The sequence below is a fragment of the Anser brachyrhynchus genome (assembly GCF_964034855.1).
Source record: "Anser brachyrhynchus genome assembly, contig: SCAFFOLD_254, whole genome shotgun sequence".
NCBI lineage: Eukaryota > Metazoa > Chordata > Aves > Anseriformes > Anatidae > Anser > Anser brachyrhynchus.
In genome coordinates this window covers 171,801-187,000 of record NW_027664129.1, presented here as the reverse complement: position 1 = coordinate 187,000, position 15,200 = coordinate 171,801, and the positions used below count along the sequence as shown (strand labels likewise).

Sequence of the window (15,200 nt, the reverse complement as noted above, 5' to 3'; positions counted from 1 at the left end):
TGTATGCTAGTAGTTTTGGTTGGATGAGGAGTGCTAGGGTTAATCAGGTTATAATTATGATTGAAAATCATGGTGCGGGGTTAAGCTGTGGCATATCATTAATGAGGGGGAAGTCCCTCTTCTGCTAGCTTAAAAGGCTAGTGCTGTTGCATAGCTTCTTAATGATTAGGATGATGATAGAAGGGACGATCAGGCCTCGAAATGTGGGAGTGGGGTTGATTCTACTACAATGGGTATGTAGCTGTGATTAGCCCCGCAAATTTCTGAGCATTGTCCGTAAAAAATCCCAGGCCGGGTGGTAATGAATGAAGTTTGGTTTAGTCGGCCTGGGATTGCGTCTGTTTTAACTCCGAGCGTTGGGACTGCTCAGGAGTGGAGTACGTCTCCTGCAGTAATGATCACGCGGATGGGGGATTCTATTGGGATAACTACGCGGTGGTCAACTTCTAGCAGTCGGAAGTGGCCGTTGGGTAAGTCTGGGGTGGGCACTATGTAGGAGTCGAATGATAGGTCTTTGAAGTCTGTGTATTCGTAGCTTCAGTATCATTGGTGGCCGATGGCTTTTAGGGTGAGGTCTGGTTCGTCGATTTCGTCCATTATGTAGAGGATTTGTAGGGATGGGAGGGCGAGGAGTACCAGGACGATAGCAGGTAGGATTGTCCAGATCAGCTCTACTTCTTGGGCGTCTACAGCATTGGACGAGAGTTTTTCTGTTAGTATGTGGGCTAAAAGGTAGAGAACTAGGCTGCAGATAGCTAGGGCAACGATTAGGGCGTGGTCGTGGAATTCAACGAGTTCTTCTATGATGGGTGATGAGGCGTCTTGGAATCCTAGTTGGGAGTGGTTGGCCACATGAGATGTACAGGATTTTTACCTGTGATTTAGTCTTGACAAGGCTATGTAATTGGTTTACTAACGTCTCATAAGAAAGAAGCATGAGCGGTTAATGCAGTTGGCTTGAAACCAGCATGTGAGGGTTCGATTCCTTCCTTTCTTGTACTTGGACGAAGGCCGGTTCCTCGAAAGTATGGTATGGGGGAGGGCAGCCGTGGATTCATTCAACGTTTGTGGTAGTTAGTTCTGGTTGTAGGACTTTTCGTTTGGCCGGAAAGGCTTCTCAGATGATGAATATTAGTATGATTACGGCTACTATTGAGATTAGGGAGCCGATGGAGGAAATGGTGTTTCATAGTGTGTAGGCGTCGGGATAGTCCGAGTATCGTCGGGGTATTCCTGCTAGGCCTAGGAAGTGCTGGGGGAAGAACGTTAGGTTTACTCCTGTAAATATTACCCCGAAGTGGGCTTTTGCTCATGTTTGGTGTAGGGTAAACCCAGTGAGTAGTGGGAATCAGTGAGTAAATCCTGCTAGAATGGCAAAGACGGCGCCTATGGATAGGACGTAGTGGAAGTGGGCAACTACGTAGTACGTGTCGTGCAGGGCGATGTCTAGGGAAGAGTTTGCAAGAACGATTCCTGTTAATCCTCCGATGGTAAATAGGAAGATAAATCCTAGAGCTCATAGTATTGGGGGGGTCTCATTTGATTGTTCCTCCGTGCAGGGTGGCTAGTCAGCTAAATACTTTGATTCCGGTAGGGATGGCAATGATTATAGTGGCTGATGTAAAGTAGGCTCGGGTATCAACGTCTATTCCTACTGTAAACATGTGGTGAGCTCAGACGATGAATCCTAGGAAGCCGATGGATAGTATGGCTCAGACTATTCCCATGTAGCCGAAGGGCTCCTTTTTGCCTGAGTAGTACGTGACTACGTGTGAGATGATTCCGAACCCCGGTAGGATCAGAATATAGACTTCTGGGTGTCCGAAGAATCAGAATAGGTGTTGGTACAGGATTGGGTCTCCTCCTCCAGCGGGGTCGAAGAATGTGGTGTTTAGGTTTCGATCAGTTAGTAATATTGTAATACCGGCGGCGAGTACGGGGAGTGATAGAAGGAGTAGGATGGCGGTAATTAGTACGGATCAGACAAATAGTGGGGTTTGGTATTGTGAGAGTGCGGGGGGTTTTATGTTGATGGCTGTGGTGATAAAGTTGATGGCCCCAAGGATGGAGGAGATACCGGCTAAGTGGAGTGAGAAGATAGCCAGGTCTACTGAAGCTCCGGCGTGGGCAAGGTCACCTGCTAGGGGAGGGTAGACAGTTCAGCCTGTGCCGGCGCCAGCTTCTACAGTGGATGAGGCTAGTAGGAGGAGGAATGATGGGGGGAGGAGTCAAAAGCTTATGTTGTTTATTCGCGGGAATGCTATGTCGGGGGCACCGATTATGAGGGGGACTAATCAGTTGCCGAATCCTCCGATCATGATGGGTATGACTATAAAGAAGCTTATTACAAAGGCGTGAGCGGTAACGATTACATTGTAAATTTGGTCGTCGCCTAGGAGAGTTCCTGGTTGTCCTAGTTCTGCGCGGATTAATAGGCTGAGTGCGGTGCCGACTATTCCTGCTCATGCCCCGAAGATGAGGTACAGGGTGCCAATATCCTTATGGTTAGTGGAAAATAGTCATCGGTTGATGAAGGTGACGGGTAAGATGGCTGAGTGTTGAAGCGTTAGGCTGTAGTCCTTTTTACAGAGGTTTAATTCCTCTTCTTATCGGCTCTGTAGTGAAATTCATGTTGAGTTGCAAGCTCATCGATGCGCACTAGGGTGCGTCAGGGTCTTTGTAGGCAGAAGCCAATTGGTTTAGGCATTTAGCTGTTAACTAGAGTTTTGTGGGATCGAAGCCCATCTGTCTAGGGAGGCTTTAGCTTAATTAAAGCGTCTGACTTGCATTCAGAAGATACAGGTTAATATTCTGTAAGTCTTAATGTGCAGAAACTAAGAGGGTTTAACTCTTATTTAAGGCTTTGAAGGCCTTCGGTTTGGGGTGTTATCCTAAGTTTCTAGACAATGGCATGTATTATTGGGGACAGGGGAAGTAAGAGGATTGATAGTGAGGCAAGGACCGCAGTAGGTGTGCTTGGGGCTTTGCTAGTGTATCATTGTTTTATGTGGTTAGAGGAGTTGGGGGGAAGGGTAATTGTTGAGTGGTATGCGAGGCGTAGGTAGAAGAAGAGGCTGAGCAGTGATAGCATGGCAATTGCCATGGCTGCTGGTGTTATTTCCTGTTTAGTTAGTTCTTGGATGATAAGTCACTTTGGTATAAAGCCTGTTAATGGGGGGAGGCCTGCTCATAGGAAGATTAATCATCCCTTCCATGACATCATCGGAACGATGTATATATACACACAAACACATACAAAATAACTTAAACTTATTAGAGAAACTCCAGTACTAAAAATAGTAAACACAAGCAATAATTTCATATACTTCACTCTCACTCACCACTCAACTATCAGCTAACCACACCCCCGTCCACATAGCTTAACACAAAGCATGGCACTGAAGTTGCCAAGATGGCATAAAACATGCCTGCGGACAAAAGACTTAGTCCTAACCTTACGGTTGGTTTTTGCTAAATATATACATGCAAGTATCCGCGCCCCAGTGTAAACGCCCTCGACCACCTACCCCCATACAGGCCTTGAGGAGCGGGTATCAGGCACACCCAAGTAGTAGCCCAAGACGCCTCGCTAAGCCACGCCCCCACGGGTATTCAGCAGTAATTAACATTAAGCAATGAGTGCAAACTTGACTTAGTTATAGCAACAGCCTAACTTCAAGGGTTGGTAAATCTTGTGCCAGCCACCGCGGTCATACAAGAAACCCAAATCAACCGTCCTATTGACACGGCGTAAAGAGTGGTAAAATGCCTATCCTAGCTAACTAAGATCAAAATGCAACTGAGCTGTCATAAGCCCAAGATGCACCTAAACACACCATTAAGATGATCTTAGGAACTAACGACTGATTTAAACCCACGAAAGCCAGGGCCCAAACTGGGATTAGATACCCCACTATGCCTGGCCCTAAATCTTGATACTTACTTTACCGAAGTATCCGCCAGAGAACTACGAGCACAAACGCTTAAAACTCTAAGGACTTGGCGGTGCCCCAAACCCACCTAGAGGAGCCTGTTCTACAATCGATAATCCCCGATTAACCCAACCACCCCTTGCCAACACAGCCTACATACCGCCGTCGCCAGCCCACCTCGAATGAGAGCACAACAGTGGACACAATAGCACCCCGCTAATAAGACAGGTCAAGGTATAGCCTATGGAGTGGAAGAAATGGGCTACATTCCCCATTCATAGGGCACACGGAAAGAAGCGTGAAACCACTTCTGGAAGGCGGATTTAGCAGTAAAGTGGGACAATAGAGCCTACTTTAAGCCGGCCCTGGGGCACGTACATACCGCCCGTCACCCTCCTCAAAAGCCACATCCCACATAACTAATACCATAAATACGCTGAAGATGAGGTAAGTCGTAACAAGGTAAGTGTACCGGAAGGTGTACTTAGAATATCAAGACGTAGCTATAACACCAAAGCACTCAGCTTACACCTGAAAGATATCTACTAGACCGGATCGTCTTGAAGCCCCCCCTCTAGCTCAACCACACAAATAGTACACCAAAACTAAAGAATTTACTAAACTAATTAAACTAAAGCATTTTACAGTCTTAGTATAGGCGATAGAAAAGACACTTAGACGCGATAGAGACCCCAGTACCGTAAGGGAAAGATGAAATAGCAGTGAAACAATCAAAGCGACAGACAGCAAAGATCAACCCTTGTACCTTTTGCATCATGGTTTAGCGAGAACAACCAAGCAAAGTGAACTAAAGTTTGCCCCCCCGAAACCCAAGCGAGCTACTTTCAAGCAGTTAAAGAGAGCGAACCCGTCTCTGTTGCAAAAGAGTGGGATGACTTGTCAGTAGAGGTGAAAAGCCAACCGAGCTGGGTGATAGCTGGTTACCTGTGAAACGAATCTAAGTTCCCCCTTAATCCTCCCTACCGGACATCCTGAACCCTAATGAGATGATTAAGAGCTATTTAATGGAGGGACAGCTCCATTAAAAAAGGACACAACCTCGACTAGCGGATAATTCTTACTACTGATCCTACCGTGGGCCCTAAAGCAGCCATCAAAAAAGAGTGCGTCAAAGCTCCACCACCTAAAAATACCAAAATAAGATGATTCCCTTATCACAAACAGGTCAACCTATGAATATAGGAGAATTAATGCTAAAATAAGTAACTCAGGGCCACACCCCTCTAACGGCGCAAGCTTACATAGAAACATTATTAACAGACCTAGACAGATACAAAAACCCCTACAAGACCACGTATTAACTAACCCTGTTAACCCGACTCAGGAGCGCCTATAAGAGCGATTAAAATCTGTGAAAGGAACTCGGCAAATTAATAAGGCCCGACTGTTTACCAAAAACATAGCCTTCAGCAAATTAAACAAGTATTGAAGGTGATGCCTGCCCGGTGACTTAGGTTTACCGGCCGCGGTATCCTAACCGTGCAAAGGTAGCGCAATCAATTGTCCCATAAATCGAGACTTGTATGAATGGCTAAACGAGGTCTTAACTGTCTCTCACAGATAATCAGTGAAATTGATCTCCCCGTGCAAAAGCGGGGATGTGAACATAAGACGAGAAGACCCTGTGGAACTTAAAAATCAACGACCACCGCGAATCCTCAATCAACCCCACTGGGGCCACTACCATCGCAGAGCCTGGTCGATATTTTTCGGTTGGGGCGACCTTGGAGGAGAACAAATCCTCCAAAAACAAGACCATACCTCTTTACCTAGAGCTACCCCTCAAAGTGCTAACAGTGACCAGACCCAATATAATTGATTAATGGACCAAGCTACCCCAGGGATAACAGCGCAATCCCCCTCAAGAGCCCATATCGACAGGGGGGTTTACGACCTCGATGTTGGATCAGGACATCCTAATGGTGCAGCCGCTATTAAGGGTTCGTTTGTTCAACGATTAACAGTCCTACGTGATCTGAGTTCAGACCGGAGCAATCCAGGTCGGTTTCTATCTATGACACACTCTCCCCAGTACGAAAGGACCGGGAAAGTGGGGCCAATACCACAAGCACGCCCCCCCCCTCTAAGCAGTGAAACCAACTAAACCGTGAAGAGGGCCTTCCCCCACCACTTTCAATCCTAGAAAAGGACCAGCTAGAGTGGCAGAGCCCGGCAAGTGCAGAAGGCTTAAGCCCTTTCCCCAGAGGTTCAAATCCTCTCCCTAGCTTCACCCATGATTCAAATAACAACACTAAGCTGACTCGTTATATCCCTCCTATACATCATCCCAATCCTGATTGCCGTAGCCTTCCTAACCCTAGTAGAACGGAAAATCCTAAGCTACATACAATCCCGCAAAGGCCCTAACGTTGTCGGGCCTTTTGGCCTACTTCAACCATTTGCGGACGGACTGAAACTATTTACCAAAGAGCCCATCCGACCCTCTACCTCTTCCCCACTTCTATCCATTCTGATACCAATACTAGCCCTTGTCCTAGCCCTCACCACTTGAGCACCACTACCACTCCCATTTCCCCTAGCAGATCTAAACCTCGGAGTTCTCTTCCTAATAGCCATGTCAAGCCTAGCCGTCTACTCAGTCCTATGATCAGGCTGAGCCTCGAACTCAAAATACGCACTAATCGGAGCCCTACGGGCAGTAGCACAGACCATTTCATACGAAGTGACACTGGCCATAATCCTGCTATCAATAATCATACTAAGCGGAAGCTACACACTCAGCTCCTTTGCCGTCGCACAGGAGCCTCTATACTTCATTTTCTCCTCATGACCCCTAGCAATAATATGATACGTATCCACCCTAGCAGAGACAAACCGAGCTCCTTTTGACCTCACAGAGGGTGAATCTGAGCTAGTCTCAGGGTTTAACGTTGAATACGCCGCAGGACCCTTCGCCTTATTCTTCCTAGCTGAATATGCGAACATTATGCTAATAAATACACTTACAGCCATCATATTCCTAAACCCAAGCGCCCTAGGGCCACCCACAGAACTATTCCCCGTCATCCTAGCCACAAAAGTCCTCCTACTATCTTCTGGTTTCTTATGGGTCCGAGCTTCATACCCACGATTCCGATATGACCAACTAATGCACCTACTATGAAAAAACTTCCTACCCCTCACACTAGCTCTGTGCCTCTGACACATCAGCATACCTATCTGCTATGCAGGCCTACCTCCTTACATAAGGAAATGTGCCTGAACTACAAAGGGTCACTATGATAAAGTGAACATAGAGGTATAACAGCCCTCTCATTTCCTGTTGACCTTAGAAAAGTAGGAATTGAACCCACACAAGAGAAATCAAAATTCTCCATACTTCCCTTATATTATTTTCTAGTAGAGTCAGCTAATCAAGCTATCGGGCCCATACCCCGAAAATGATGGTTTAACCCCCTCCTCTACTAATGAACCCTTACGCGACCCCAATCATAACCTTCAGCCTCATCTTGGGCACCACAATCACAATTTCCAGCAACCACTGAGTTCTGGCCTGGACAGGACTGGAGATCAACACACTAGCCATCATTCCCCTAATTGCCAAATCCCACCACCCACGAGCAGTAGAAGCCGCAACGAAATACTTCCTAACCCAAGCAGCTGCTTCCGCCCTGGTCCTATTCTCTAGCATAACCAATGCCTGAGTCACCGGCCAATGAGACATCACACAAATAAACCACCCAACCTCCTGTCTACTACTGACAGCAGCAATCGCTATTAAACTGGGCCTAGTGCCATTTCACTTCTGATTCCCAGAAGTACTACAAGGATCGCCACTAATAACAGCCCTGCTACTCTCGACCCTCATAAAATTCCCCCCACTAACCCTGCTCCTACTAACATCCAAATCCCTCGACCCAGCTCTACTCACCGCCATGGCCCTAGCCTCAACAGCACTAGGAGGCTGAATAGGACTGAACCAAACACAAACACGCAAAATCCTAGCCTTCTCGTTGTAAGAAATGGTCCAGCAATTCGTGCCACTAAGGGGTTTTGAAGGGTTAACATTGAGGCCTGGGTTTAGGCGCGAAAAGAACAAGGGATTTCTTCGGAGAAAAACTACTGACTTTGCACGGATGTGCAGTAACTTCTGATAGCCGGCCAAGAGACCACCAGATAAGGAGGAAGAATGAGAGCCTTCCTGTCTTCCTGTCTCCCTGGACCACCAGATAAGGAGGAAGAATGAGGGCCTTCCTGTCTCCCTGTTCGAGCAGCCCCTGAGAAAGTAACAGAGACTGATAAGCAGGCGACATCGGATTCGGGAAACCAATTATAATAACCCTGCCTCTTTTAGAAGTAGTAATAAATATGTATTAGCCTAGGAGTATAAAAAAGTAGATGCCTTACGTAACGGGTGTGCGTCCCGGTGGAGCAGAGACTCCCGGCGCACCCAGCGCTGTTTGCTTGCCTCTATTCGTTTAATAAATTGTAAACTCTGATTGTAATCCTATTTGGGACTCAGTCATTTATAACAATTGGGGGCTCGTCCGGGAGGGTCTTGGTTCCTGAATTCTGACTTGATCTAGGAGGGGCGCCCCCACCATTTGGTGGCTCCTGTTCGAGTCAGGTCAGGGCTAATGCCATCCTGAACCTGAATAAGGGCAAGCAAAGATTTAGATTTTTTTATGAGCTCCCTTTTTGCCGGCTGCAGCACTATATTTTGCCCGTAATTCTGCGCGCGAAGATCCGAACGAAGACGACGGAGTCGTAAGTATTTAATGTGTATACCGTTCGGTTGGGTGGGTTTCGGTTGCCTGTGTGTGTGAGAGTGTGACTGAGACGGAACGTAGTTCCGAAGCGATTGTGGAGGTCTTCTAACCGCGGTTCCAATCTCCCGCGAGGGACTTGGCCGGTGAAGGACCGAAGCGATTCCTATAGGATTCGTGGGTGGGTGATAGGTCCTAAACCCCCTGCAAGACACTCTCACTAAGGCAACCAAGGACTGTAGGAATTGCCACAGTAAAATTCCTAGATGGGTCATACAAAATTGAAGACCCGGGACCAGAGAAAAGGGAGCAAATTACCAGACATACCACCAGAAAGTCCATTAGGGATAATGATTAGAAATTGGAACGATAGGGGCCCCAGAAAAGGAAAAAAGTAAATTAAAAATGGTTCAGTATTGTATGACAGAATGGCCGAAGGAGCCTTTAAGACCACATGTCTTTTGGCCCGTTTTCGGATCCTTTGAAGACTGGGTTTGCCAGGCCTTAAATATACATGTTAACTCAAAGCAACCTTTTAGCCAGGAGGAAAGTGATTATGCAGGATTATGGATCAGGATCTCACGTCCTTTTCCAGCCTCAATATTTACACTAAAAGCAGACGAGAAGTTTGACGAAGAAGAGAACAAAAAAATAAAAAATAAAAAAAAAAGGAAAAAGAAAAAGATGATGAATGGGAGTCATTGGATAACCTACCACCTCTATATCCTAACAATCCACCCCCGGTGGTGCATCTTGTAATCCTGTTTTGTTCTTAAATGTTTTGACTGTGTCAAGGAGGAAGGTGGGAGCATTATCTAAGTAACAGTTTAGAAGTTTGGGTATATTCGCGGTGGTGTTCGGTCAGTTTCCCAAGTATCGGGGGAGCGGGGCTGACTGATTATCAAAGTGGTAGAACGGAGAGTCACTTCTTTGGTGGTTCGGGCCTGAGCCCTGGGAATTTGGTAAGAAGGGGGAGAGCGAATTTATTTAGGCCTCAGTACCTTTTTAAACCCCCATCTTGACGGATACACAGGAGTGATTCCTTGTTTTGTGTAGGCTTACTAACAAAGTGCATGAGAAAAATTAGCATTTGGCTTGAAATTCGGTCTTATTGAAATGTAAATTTTGTGGAAAAGGTGTTATTGTTTGTCTAGAAGACAGAAGGCTGAGTGCTTCAGGTGTTTTTCCGAAGTCCTGCGGATTTATGATTGGAATGGGGCTCATTAATAATCTGAAATAGTAAAGTTTGTATGTGGAAAGAAGAGTTTAATCCCAGAGAATTGGGACATTTGGGAAGAAGATTAGGAAAAGATAGTAAAAACCTGCAATAAAAAGGGTTGCGTGGAAATTGAAACAAGGGACAGTAACTAATATAAATAAATAAAAGGGAATGGGAAATCAAGGAAAAGGGGAAAATCCAAAAAAAAAAAAAAAAAAAAAAGAAGACGTCCTAAAAAAGAAAAAGCCTCCTTGGGTGCATATTGGCACATTGGAAGGATATTGTTAGAAATGGGGGCACAGAAAGCAAGAGGACTTCCACTAAGTATTGCAATCAATGGTGGCCACTATATAAACTAAATGGCCACTTTATGGATCAATCGACTATAACAGTGTCTTGCAATTAATGTTTTTGAGGAGAGAAGGAAAATAGGATGAAATGTTGTATAGTGATATGTTGTTTCAGCATGTTGGAGGGAAAAGGTTTGGAATTAAGTTGGCCCCTGACTGAGCCTTTGGTGTTGGCATTAGAAAAGTACGGGCTGGAGAAAGATAAAGGAAGTGTTAAAAGGGTTGTTGAAGGTGTTAAAGGTTGTGTGGCATGTAGTATTTAACAGAGCTGTTTGAAGTTGAATGAGCAGGGAAAGAGGATGTAGGAATGTTAATAGTTCCGTCTCAACCCGAGGCTGAGATCTCTAAATCGCGGGTGTGAGCCCTCTGGGGCAGGGGGACCGTGATGGGTCCGAGAGAGTTGTCGTGGAAACAGAAAAGCAGCTAACTCTTGAAACAACCTGAGTTCCTGTGTGAGCTCAGATTGCCAATGGGACCGCTCAGGGAACTTTCAACGATTGCATTCCCCTGACCGACCCCCTCACTGAGACCCTAATCACCCCGGAAATTATGTAAATACTAAAATCTGGTTAAATTGGCTATTGGGAATTGAGAATCTGTTCCAACAAGGTCCAAAAGAAACCCCTATGGAATTTATGGAATTTTTGAATTTCTGGACCAACTTTGAAATGCAATGAAAAAAAAAAAAAAAAAATGGACCTGGCTTAAAAAAAAAAAAAAAAAAAAAAAAAAAAAAAAAGAGAGAGAGGCAACTGGCTAGCCTCTTTCCAGGGCAATCAGCCCCTGATATCAGAAAGAAATTGTCTTAGGCTGCAGGACAAACTTACAACAGTCAGGAATGATGGGGACCTGGGGCATCTACCCTAGCAGGTCCACTAGTTGAAATAAAGCTAGGAAACGAAGACAGAGGCTTGAATTTTTTGTTGGTTATGGGAGCTTCTTTCTCTGTGTTAATTAGGCTGTAAATGTAATAGGAGCAACATATTCAGTTAAATAGTTTAAAAGGACGATTAGGAACTAAGACAACTACAATAATTGGAGCCACAGGGAAAGAGGAGGAATGGTCATTCTTACAACCCCTTGATTTGCGTTTTGGGGGTAAGGAACTAACCCATGAATTTTAGTATGTACCAGAATGCCCGATGCCACTCTTGGGACGGGATCTATTAGCCAAATTAGATGCAACAATAACCTTTGAGGATGGAGAATTAATAATGAAGGTACCTGAGTCCAAAGTAGGCCAAATCCTAATGATCAAAGATAAACCCTTTGTTAATATTCCAAGAGAAGTAGAAAATGCAGTTATAGCAACAGTACGGGAAACAGATGTACCAGGGAAGTCGAAACTGGCACAACTGGTAAAGGTGGAATTAAAGGAAGGAGCCAAACCTGTTTGAATCAAACAATATCCACTTAAGATAGAAGCTAGGCACGGGAATGGTGAAAATTATTGACAAATTTCTCAAATATCAGATTCTGGAAGAATGTAAATCGGAATACAATACTCCAATTTTTCCAGTAAAGAAGCCGAATGGCGAGTATAGATCTGTACAAGATCTTAGAGCAAAAAATGAAATAACAAAGGATATTCACCCAGTAGTAGCTAATCCTTAAACATTGTTAACATCTGTGAAAGAGAAATATAAATGGTTTACCGTGATAGATTTAAAGGATGCCTTCTTTTGCATACCTCTTGATAAAGATAGTAGAAAATTATTTGCCTTCAAATGGGAAAACGTATTGAAGTTTTTGGACCACATATGGTAACAACCGTTTTGGAACAAAGGGGGGGGGGCACTGGTTATCACCCAGCCGGATGATGAAATATCAGGCAATACTAACTGAACAAGATGACATAACCTTGAAAACGACTAACCTGTTATATCCAGCAGTATTTCTAGGAACCGTTCCAGAAGAAGGACCGTTGGAACACAATTGTGTGGAAATAATCGAACATACGCCAGCCACAAAGATTTGAAGGATGTACCCCTTGAAAGGTATTCAGTGGGAATACCACACTCCGTGGCACCCACAAAGCTTAGGGAAAGTAGAAAGGATGAATCAAACAATAAAACAACAATTGGCTAAGTTAATGATCGAGACACAGCTGCCCTGGACGAAATGCTTACCATTGGCACTTTTAAACATAAGAACTAAACCACACAGTGAGACTGGATTATCATCATATGAAATGTTATATGGTATGCCTTATTCTCAAGGGATGCCCCTAGGGAACAATGTAGTTGAGGATCATAGTATCCAGAAATACATAATTACCATTGGAAGGAGATTACAGGAGCTAAGAGAAATTGGGATGATGACTCAGACACCACCTTTAGGATTTGCTATTCATAAAATACAACCAGGAGACAAGGTCTTAATAAAAACCTGGAGAGAAGAATCATTGAACCCCCGATGGGAGGGACCGTACCTTGTTTTACTTACTACTGAAACAGCTGTGAGAACGGCAGAAAGGGGTTGGACCCACGCATCCAGAATAAAAGGACCAATAACTACCGAAGCCTGGAGGGTTGAGTCCACTCCTGGGGAACTGAAACTGAGATTAAAGAGGAACTGATATCCCAGCAATAAGGTTCTGCATGAATTAAGGGCACTGGATAAAGAGGACAAGTCTGAAGGGAGGAAAGGGAGAAGGCAAGACCGGGGTAGGACCCTCCACTGCGGTGTGTATGGTCTACCGAGGGAGGCAACCCCTATGGGTATTGACTGCCGAGTGAGAGGGCCTCGACCGGACTTCTCCCGCGCTAAGATCAGGTTGTCCTGAGAAAAGTAACATGAGAATCTCTTAAACCCATAATGAAATTGTGATTAGTTTTTCCAGGAGCTGGATCACCCCGAAGGGCTGAATGGTAACACAAGCTCTGAAAGCGGGCCCAACCTCATGATTGAAGGCGTTTCCCACACTCTCAAGATTGGACGACGAAAAAGGATAAGAAATGCTATACTTTCTGGTATTGTTTCTACAGGGGCAATTGGGCCATGGGCAAGAATGGAAGAATAACTTTTTCACTTTGGGGGAGGAAGTGGCTAGGGCCTTTAACCTTAGTAACTGCTGGATTTGTGGAGGACCGGGGGGAACTGAAAGTTGGCCCTGGGTAGCAGGCCCAGTTGAACCCAAGTGGTGGGTCAGTAATCTGAGCGAAGTTCATAATGGGACGCAATTTTGGAAAGAGGAAGGAGGCCCATGGCAGTTACACTCATCAGCTCGGGGTGTATACTGCTTGAACAGAACAGGAACAGTGGCGGTGGGAAAAAGCATTTGCAATTGGACTCTGTCACCTGGATATGATTGTATCGATCCTGGATGTAGTCCTATAAACTGTACAGCACGTAGTGGGAAATGGAACACCACACATGTTCAGCTGAGAAATGGGACTTGGCTGAAATGCTCATACAGAGAATTTTTTGGATCCGGATGTGAAACTGTGGCAAGAGCCCAAGCGGGGGGACAATTCGATAGTCGAATCTTAGACTGTCAACATGATAACACAACTAAGGAACAGCATGTGGTGCGGGTCTATCGCTGGAGATGGCAGAATGAAAATGGGAGGCGAGTGTTCTTTAAGCATTTCTGGTCAGCTTATAATATAACTGGCCACCAAGGAGAACTGAATTGTGACTGTAAGTGGAAACCCGATGCGGGAGCTTGGAAGTGCGCATATACGAGTACGAACGGGGCAGACATTGTAACAGGACCACTCGGTAACAAGGACACTCTGTATTATCACGCCCCAAGGGCTGAAAAGGGATGGAATGGTCCTTTTCCAAATGGGACATGGGCCCTAAAGGGACATTATTGGGTGTGTGGCAAACATGCTTACAAGAGGCTACCTGAAAATTGGTCGGGAGTATGCTATGTGGGGTACATAAGACCCTTGTTCTTTTTATTGTCACAAACACAAGGAGATCATTTAGGAATAAGATTATATGATGACCTGAACAGAGTGAAACGATCTATAGATACTTCCTTAACCGGGGGTAGTGCCCAAAAATGGGGAAAGGATGAATGGCCTCCTGAAAGAATCATACAGCATTATGGGCCAGCCACCTGGAACCCAAATGAGTTGATATCAGGAGCCCGAGAACCTATTTATAATTTGAACCGAATAATTAGGTTGCAAGCTATCCTCGAGGTTGTAACAAATCAAACAGCGACAGCCTTGGATCTTTTGGCTGACCAATCCACTCAAATGAGAAATGCTATATTCCAACATAGAATGGTCTTAGACTATTTACTAGCAGAAGAAGGGGGAGTATGTGGAAAACTGAACGATTCTAATTGTTGTCTACAGATTGATGATAATGGAAAAGTGGTCAAGCAGATAACAAAGGAAATTAGAAAGTTAGCCCACGTCCCAGTACAAACTTGGAAGGGTATGGATTGGGATTTCTTTTCATGGTTGCCTGGTGAACCATGGGTTAAAAGGATGCTGTTTTTATTTTTATGTGGTGTAATGACATTATTGTTTATACCTTGTATGATACCTTGCTTTACGTTGTTGATACGGCGAGTAATAAATAGCACCCAATTTGTGATGACTTCAGTGGAGAGAAAAGGTGACGTGTCGATAATGATGCTTAAGAAGTGGACACCCCGAGAACTGACTGATGAAATCCAATTGTTACTGACAAAGGTTGAAGGAGAGACACGAATTGATGATTAAAAAAAAAAAAAAAGGGAGGAATTGTAAGAAATGGTCCAGCAATTCGTGCCACTAAGGGGTTTTGAAGGGTTAACATTGAGGCCTGGGTTTAGGCGCGAAAAGAACAAGGGATTTCTTCGGAGAAAAACTACTGACTTTGCACGGATGTGCAGTAACTTCTGATAGCCGGCCAAGAGACCACCAGATAAGGAGGAAGAATGAGAGCCTTCCTGTCTTCCTGTCTCCCTGGACCACCAGATAAGGAGGAAGAATGAGGGCCTTCCTGT

At 45.0% G+C, this 15,200-nt stretch overlaps 1 long non-coding RNA gene across 1 annotated transcript; it reads left to right on the top strand.

Annotated features, from left to right (window-relative positions):
* Nucleotides 1–8,611: 8,611 nt before the first annotated feature.
* On the top strand, nt 8,612–14,993 carry LOC308186233. Its single transcript, XR_013943977.1, has 3 exons — nt 8,612–8,681; nt 12,139–12,246; nt 13,083–14,993. It is a non-coding gene; the product is annotated as an uncharacterized lncRNA (long non-coding RNA).
* The last annotated feature ends 207 nt before the right edge of the window (nt 14,994–15,200 follow it).